The sequence below is a fragment of the Rhyacophila brunnea genome, unplaced genomic scaffold (genome assembly GCF_057557595.1).
Source record: "Rhyacophila brunnea isolate RB1 unplaced genomic scaffold, BYU_Rbru_1.0 scaffold_7, whole genome shotgun sequence".
Lineage (NCBI taxonomy): Eukaryota > Metazoa > Arthropoda > Insecta > Trichoptera > Rhyacophilidae > Rhyacophila > Rhyacophila brunnea.
This window is the reverse complement of record NW_028233339.1, coordinates 27,971,030-27,980,469: the sequence shown is the minus strand read 5'-3', so window position 1 is coordinate 27,980,469 and position 9,440 is coordinate 27,971,030.

Sequence of the window (9,440 nt, the reverse complement as noted above, 5' to 3'; positions counted from 1 at the left end):
ACAACCCGGTGTGGGTCCTGGCCTCCGCCAACAGCTCCCTCCACCTGTCCCTATCCAGTGTGGCCACTTTCCAATTTGGTACCCCCAGAATGCGGCAGTCACTGGTAGCTCCGTCCAACCAGCGAGTCTTTGGCCTCCCTCTTCTTCTACGTCCTATTGGATTGCTGGACATTCTTTGCCGGTTGAATTGATTGAACTGCGCTGCAATCTTCGTACTTTTTACACTTTCACAGTAAAACGTATTAATATAAATCAGATAATTTAAAAACAATATTTATAATTGTGTGATATTTTTTAATAGAATTTATAAACAAAAGTAATGTCATTGAAATGACATTTATTTTATTTATTTTATTTTATTTGGGAAACCTCACAGTCGACATTGAAAGTACATATTACAACTTTTTACATAATATACAAGGACCAATAATGGGTTTCCACATTTATTATTACATTTATATTAAACTAAAACAAAGTGAGATAGAAGAAACAACTTTAAAATAAGTATATAATATAAGGTATGTGTTTACGTGCGTGTGTATATATGGGTGAGAGTGCGTGGGAGTAGGCTTTGGTATTTATTGCGGTAGTGTGAAGTTAGTTTTGTATGTTTTTTCGCAAATTGTTTTTGTGAATGTGTCAAATGTTAGGTGTAAAATGTCTGTATCGCTGAAAAAATTATTGTACGCAGTCATTATTCTAACGAATACAGCATTACTAGCGTAGTTAGTGTTGTGTTTAGGTATATGGAATAATTTTTGAGAGCGCGTGCGTTTCTGGGGTACATTTAAACATATGCTGGACTGCACTATTTCGATCGAGTCAATGGCGTTATGTATGATTTGGTGTAGGAATTTAATGTCGTGGACAGTGCGTCGTGATTCCAGGGAGTTGATGTTGTAGTTATGTGTGCTGGTGGAATTATGTTGTGTTACTTGGGTTGGAGGTGATGATTTGTGATATCTTAGGTGCTTGATGAATCGTTTTTGTACTTTTTCAAGTCTGATTTTTTGTGATTTATAGGTGGGTGACCAAATAGTAGAAGCGAACTCTAAGATGCTGCGTACGTAGGAGAAATAAAGTAGTTTTATGACGTGTGTGTTGGTGAATGGCTTACCTGTGCGCAAAACAAAACCTAAAGCTCTTGAGGATTTTTGTGCAATGTGATCAATATGAGCATTAAAGTTTAGTTTTATATCCAATAGGACGCCCAGGTCTCTGACTACCGGAGTGAATGAGATTGGCGCGGAGTTAATTTCATACTGAAATTTTATTGGTGTACGGTTTCTTGTAAAATAAATAGATTGACACTTGGAAGCATTTAGAGTAAGGAGATTCTGGTCACAGTATGATGTTAGGCGTTCTATGTCTTCTTGCAGTCTATGGCAGTCAGCAAGGCTATTTACTTCCGTGTATAGCTTTAGGTCGTCTGCATATAAAATATAGTTTGCGTGTTGAAAACACTTGCCAATGTCATTGATATATGAGTTGAATAAAAGTGGCCCCAAATGAGAACCCTGGGGAACGCCTGAGGGAATAGAGATAAAGTTTGAGCGGTGTCCACCAATAACTACGGCTTGGCATCGGTTGTGAATGTATGAAGTAAGCCAGCGGAGTAGATCTCCGTGAATACCAAGTAGTTCTAGTTTCTGGATCAGGATAGTATGATTAACTCTATCAAAGGCCTTAGAAAAATCGGTGTAGATGGTATCTACTTGCGATTTTTTATCCATGGAATTAAGAAGATAACTAGAGAATATAGCAAGATTTGTTACCACCGACCTGCGTTGCATGAAACCGTGTTGTTTTTCGCTAATGTTTTTACAAATAGCAGGGTAAAGTTGATCATATACTATACGTTCGAAAAGTTTACTGAGTACTGATAGTATCGAGATTGGTCTGTAGTTTTCTGCTCTCGAAGTGGAGCCGTTTTTGAAAATTGGGATCACAAACGCTTCTTTCCACTTGTGCGGAAATGTACCGTCTCGGAGAGATTTTTTGAAGATTATGGATAAGGGGTATGCAAGCTCATCTGCGCAGTTGATTAGGTAAACTGGGGGAATATTATCGCTTCCTGTGCCTTTGCTTACATCAATGGTTTTAAGGTATTTCAGGACGATGTTTTCGGTGATGATTATATTTGACGTCGCGGCGATGTTGTTTTTTGAGTTGATGCTGGATAGGCATGGATCTAGATTGGGATCAGAATTGAATTGAAAGTTGTCAAGAAATATGTAGAAAATAATTCGGTGACTTCAATGTCATCTGAAGCAGTGACGCCGTTGTAATGGATGTTTTTGGGGATTGTATGAAATTTTCGCTTGTTTTTGACGAAGGTCCAAAAATATTTAGGGTGGGACTTAATGGAGCGTTCGGATATTGTGATGAAATTTTTATAGCACTCTGTCTGCAATTTCTTTTGCCTTTTCCGTAATATACTAAAAGATTCATAATCTAGATAGTCGCCATGAGTTTTCCATTTTTTATGGTACTTGTCCTTTTCTTTAATAATTTTGATAAGAGGTGTCGAATACCATCGAGGAAATGCGGAATTTTTTGTAGCTTTTTTAGGAATATGTAGCTCGATACTTTTGTTGAGAATGTTATAAAAACGTTCTACGGCGTCATCAATGTGAGGTGTGCTAAGACATTGAGACCAGTTGACATGATAACATTACCGCTTCCTAACTTGATAAGAAAATATTGACTGACCGCAAAGTGTTGAGATATAAATAAACCGGTGCTTTCAATGCAATAATGGAGATTGCATTGCTTGGATTATTTAAGAAAGGTAGGAGCTGATTTCTTTCTTCAATATACTTACGCACGGAAAACTTAGGAGATAGATGATAATATCTAAAAGCTGCTGAATAAAAAACTATGTTTTATGGTCGATATAATAATATAAGGTTTAATATAAATTATCATTGTAAAACATTTAAATATTGTAAATTTCCAATACCATCCACCAAAAATTCACTCTCTTCAAAATAATCAATATATTATGCTATGGGATTGTAATGAAAATTATTATGTAAGTAGGTACTATGTTTGTTTGCATTTGTGCATATTTTGGATTCGATTTCAATTTTGTGTTTTTTCTTTACCTTTTACTGTTTTATAATTGTATATTGATAATGAAAAATGTACTTAATTAATATTTTGGTAATTGTATAAGTAGGATTCTTACAGTATATTATATATCGATCAACGAAGTGACCTCGTGCGAAGCTGGGTACTCTGCTATTCTATTATAATTAATCGTGATAACATAATAATAATATAAGCTTTTTTAGGTTTATATTCTTATAGCCCGTTTACACGTGCATGGATTTACTGGTGACAGTACGTATTATCGCGGCCATAACAAGATAATGCACGTGTAAACATGTATTTTATGCAAGATTGCATGCATGAATAAAAAAAGTTCAGAAGCTTCTGAATTTTCACGCGACAGTTGGGATTTGTTCGATATCTGCGCCTGCGCAGTAGAACGATAGTGGCGAACCTACCGAAAAAAAACGAACTACACCACGCAGCTTCATTTGAGGTTAACCGATTTTTATGACCTGTTAAATAGTACTATAAGATGATAACATCGCGCCTCGCTTACTCTTGAAGAATGAGATTGGCGAGACAGTCAGCACTTTACGTGTAAACATCTATATTATCGAGATAGTTTAAAATACATACTATTGCTGCAAGTAAATCCATGCATGTGTATAGGCGCTATTATGGATAGATTACCTACAGTCATTTTCACATCAAAATGTATTAAAATATGAAGTAGGTATACATTTAGTGGATGAAGTAAAAATATTTTCCAGGAAATCTGTATTGTTTGAAAGCACATACATACATTCTTCAGTTTGTGAATTCGTAGATATAAGTACTCGAAATATTATAGATACTTAGGTACATATTTAAACACTATTCGAAAGTGCTCATCTCTTTTATTTTTTGAAATGCCGTGCTCTTGAACTCATTCCACACGAAGTAGTTCACTTTCTTGACGCGGCTATAGTTAACTGGTAAATAATAATAATATGTTGTTGTTTCGATCTCAAGCTTGCAATCTTTATAAAAAAGTATTGATTCTTACCCCGCACTAAAAATATCACACATTTACTTTAGTCAAGGAAGGTCATATAAGTGATAATAAATGATATTGTTTAATATTATAACTAAGATCATTAACCTTTATTATAATAAAATACCTAATGTATACATGGACCAAATTTAATCATGTAGGTACGTATGTAAAGATGTGCCGAATATAATAGTCGTTTCATTAGGCAGGTATCAGTAGAGAAGAGTCTCCGAGTATAACTGAAAAAAGTGCTAGGTTGGGACAGTCATATTCACGGCACCTAATATCATCGATGAGTATAGAATAGACCCACTGGAAAGCGAGCGAGAAAATTTAAAACACTGAAGCAATTATAATTTACTGTGCATGAGCATGTTAAGTCTTTCGTATAAGTTAATAGTATTTAAATAATAATATATTTTTGATAAACATTAACAACTTTATAAACATTATCTAATAGTATTATATACAAAATAAAAAATCTTAATATATATATATATGTATTATACAAAAATATAAAAAATAATAATAATTAATATTATATAAACTAGAAAATAAGTAGATAATACAATCATAGATAGATAGATATACATAATAGATATATTCATAGGTTATATATATATTCATTAGATATAGTCAATTAACTGTCATTTACTTTTGTTTGTAAGAAATAAAAAGGCTTTTTATATTATATTTTTGAGAATTTCGTAGAACCCATATCGATTTATCATTTTATTTAAAGAAAAACAATACGACAGATCATGGACATAGAGGTTATCTCTTTTTGATAAGATATATACATTAATTTTATTATTTTGCATCAGTCAATAATTTTTGTATTCGTGACACATTCAATGCAATATGTTCATACTATTATGTGCATGCATTTCAATCAATATCTGCATTTAAAACAAACAACTACTAACATATCGCCGTACTAAGTAAACACTATTCCGTAGCACATTCAATTGGTGCATGCTTATTACACGTAAACGACGATAACTCAAAAATGTTGTGACATTTGAGAATCGATGTTGGTCAACATCTTCTTCCATGTGCTTTTAAATCCAGAGCATGTACATAATTTCCATTCAGTGCCAGCTTTTCTTGAACACAAGAGGCGTTTTCTTAGTCAGGAAGTTTTGTTTTAAAACCATTTGAGTTAGTGGAAAAAATATTACAGCCATGGCCCCTACATCCTGAAGCGGGCCACCCAACCTATCGCTAAGGCTCAGGGCAGTTAAATGTTCTACAATAGTGTTCCCCAAATAGTATTCCGTGGAACTCCGAGTTCCGGGTAAAATAAAGGGTACATATTCCCTGTTTTTTTAGCGATTTTTGTTATTTTTAAACAAATTCACTTGAAAATTGTCAGCACTCGGGTTTATATTATGAAGCACTGTTCGCGACCCCCTTTTGTGATAGCCAAGTAACATACGACCATTAGCCATATTGGATAAATACTAATATTTATAAGTGAGGAAACACGCTAAAAATAAAATCTACTTGTGAAATATGGCAGTGCAGGCGATTATTTTTACTATTAGGGCAAATTTGTGGTGTGTGTTTATCTCACTTAACTCTTCGACCCACCACGCTGGACCCCTCCTAAGCCCGGTGGGAGCCATGATTGCAGCACAACTCTATTACCTAATGATAATTTAAAACTCAGTGATGGATTATGTCTCATGCCGAATTTCACAAGGGCGCCTCTAAAACTGTCTTAAAATATGAACAATTAATATATGAAACTTAAAAAAAATATATGATTTATTTTCAATCGTAGGAGTTTTTTTTAAACTTTCTATAAAATGTGTGGATCGTATGCAAGGGAAAGGATTTGCTACTTTCATTTGTCTTTTTTTAAATCTTATATAAAATGAGTGAATATCAAAATAATGCGTACTTACTGAATTTGTAATGGTTAAACTTATAAAGATATACACATATATCGAAAAAATACCCCATATAAATTTAATATAACACATGATATAATGAAATTATTAATGAATGAAATCTGAGGAAATAGTTTATACTGTTTATAGTTTAACATTATTTATTTATTGGGTAGACAGGCCAACGCGTGACGCCCCCAGTTGTTTGCAAAACCGTTGCATAAGTTGCATAATAAAATATTAACGACAGAGTGTTAACTTCACTAACACCCCGATTAAATCATTAAAAATACTCGTTTTACCCAATTGAGAACTAGTATTCTATCGCAGTGCTTTCCAACCCTTTTCGCATTATGGCACACTATTCAAATTATATTTTTATTACACACTCCGCATTTTGTAAAATACTTAAGACGGTACTTCAGTGAAACGGCAAATACTTTTCAACTATAGGTGCGACTAAATTTCGGACTGGCTGGTAATCGGAGAGTGAAAGTCGAGCTGTGAACATGTCAATTTGTTTTGTGATGGCGACGGGGAAATTAATTCTTAAATCGTGTAAAGATGACTAAAAAACGTTACCCATTTACTTGAAAAAGAAAACATGTCAATGAATAAATTATTATTATTAGTAATAGAAACAATAAACATAACATTAAATGGACGCATGTGTTGACTTTTTATGACAAATTATGTTTTGTTTTGCACGCGTCATTTGCACAATCGTCGCGTCGCACAGTCACGATCGTTTTAGGCCGTGCCCCAGCTGAAGTATAGCCTTAAGCTGTGTATTATATAGAGATTAAGAGAAAAAAGTAAATATTAATTAAAAAAATTATGATGACTTATTTTACCATAAATTAATTAATAATTGAACTAAGTTTATGAATCTTTAACTTGAAGATGGGTTTATAACCCGAAACTGCTGTCAACGTAAATAACTCAATTAAAATAGAATCAACAAAATTGTTTCAAAGCTATTATCATAAAATTATTATATTGTTAATAACAGGTTCACGTTTGTTACCCATTTCCGAAATGTAATGGGCAAGTTCACTCAACTTGCTGTTTTTATGATGTTGGCATTTCGTATGTGTACAAACTTTTACGTACCTATCTATCACTTTACACACTTCACACTTCACACAGAACAAATTAAATTAACATTCATTTATTCTGCGTATTTCACATAAACAATCAGATTCAATTCATTGTGTTTTTTTTTTGTAATTGCGAATTATAATGTACTTACTACTAAATCGAAAGTCCTATAAGTGCTATATAAAAGCTGGTACCTAATTCCATCATCATCAACAAGGAAAATATCTTGTATAAGTAAAATTATTATTTCCACAATTATTAATTGATGAAATCACCCAACAAATCTTTTCATGCTTTGAAAAATAATTTCCATTATTCAAAAGAACCACCACACTATTGATATGGATGGATAATTTAATTAATGAATATTTTTCAGTGCTTCATTTCGCTATTTTTATTCGTTTTGTTCATTTGTCGTGTCATCAATCGACTTAATACTTTGGACGCGGAAGACGCACACGGTGCGTAATGACCAGGCGGCCGATCGATGTAATTAACGTGCATTTTAAAGGGGGCAATTAAAATCTCATTATCTATTCAGCAGCGAAAGCGTTAATTGATGTTGAAATTGATACTGCGCAGCAGAACCGTGCACATTTCAGGCTTCAAAATGTAAAATGTAAAATTATGAAGATACTGGCTATTGTTTTTGAGAATATAACTGCTTTATGTCGGGGTCGATGCTTGAAAGAGCTCCTCGTAATTCTTGATCAAGACATTTTGAGCTCTTTATGGTGATCATCGACTGAACAGATTGTTCTCAGAGATTTGTGGTGACTATTGGTAGTCTTTACTGAACGCAACAATATTTTGGTGTCACACATCCCAATTAGTCGCGGCAAACTGGGGTGTGAGGTCCGTGGGGTCCGACACACAGGATGGGAAGCTCTATTCAGTCTATTCTATCGAAAACAAATTAATGAATACAATGAATGACTGATAAATTCTGCCTTTTGTTTTAATTAATGCCATTTTTATTTATAATACACTTTATTATACTTAATATATTATTGTAGAACGATATACCTACATATTACACAAAACTATTGAATAACGAATATGCTGATATCCACAAAAATAATTTATTTTCATAACTATCTTTAAAACTTCAAAACTTATAATGTCAAAATTACGTGACTCGATAAAACTAAAAAGTGAGGAAAATAAATAGTAGGTAGGTAATTAACTATTATAAAGATGGATTTCAAAGTCTCAAGTTATATGACAAGAAAGATGATAAAGTGAGATACACTATAATTTATAATGTATCTTACTGGGGTTTGAATAGTTACTTCAAAGGACAATTTTATTTTAACGTTTCCAAGACGGGTAGTTTTGTTTAAAAATCAGTTTGAAGTATGAGAGGATATAAAATCACAGATTTGGATTTTCAAAATAATGTTTCAGTTAATTAAAAACATAGGTATCAAATATTTTGAGTTTTTCATTCTTGGTTTTGTGGAAAATTTGGTTTGACGTAAAAAAGGTAGGTATTAAAAGTATTTTAGATTCCATAGTTAGAAATTAAATGTGAAATGTAATACATTTCATTATACAAACTACAAGTAGGAATATAGTGCTATTTTTAATTATATTTACTAGTTAATTAAAAAGTCAATGTACTATGTATCTATTACTACAGGAGCTTGTGGTTTGTCGACTTTTTTCGATTGTCGAAATTCAAGATTCGTTTATTCATTTCTGTAGATGTTGATTATTGTCAAGATATTTTAATTAATGGTATTAGATAGGATGAAAAAAATGGTAATGTAATTAAAAAAAAAACGCTTAGGATAAAATTCAACTCGTTTTTTTTATGCATGCTAAAAAATAGTAATTTAGAGGATTCGTGTAAAAAACTCGAATTCTTGATATTCTCATTGAAGATTTCTCGAGAAAAATAATCCCGAGAGACAGGAATCAACTTTTTGTATTATTTGTCGATATTTATCGGTCACAACCTCTAATTACTAGAATTAGGTGTTATCTTTTAATGCAGTATTTACCTAGATTAATAAATTAAAACGGATAACTTTTTTCTATTGAAATTTTCACCCAATATATGGCCGATTACATTTTATGAGTATGATGAGGATGCCGAGTATGCGTATTATGCCATTGTCATTATTTGGAAGCGATTTCAATCCAGTATCACCATACTATGATTAATATTAGATATAATTGGAAGTGGAAACATAGGGAATGTCCGGAATCAAGGAAAACACAATAATGATACTTTTAAGAAATTGCGATTAATGAAGGCCGTCGCAAGCGTAGATGAGCAACAAATAAATATATAAACTTCGTTGACCTGTCAAGGTTGGGTCAGCGCGTATCAACAAATTAATAACGTC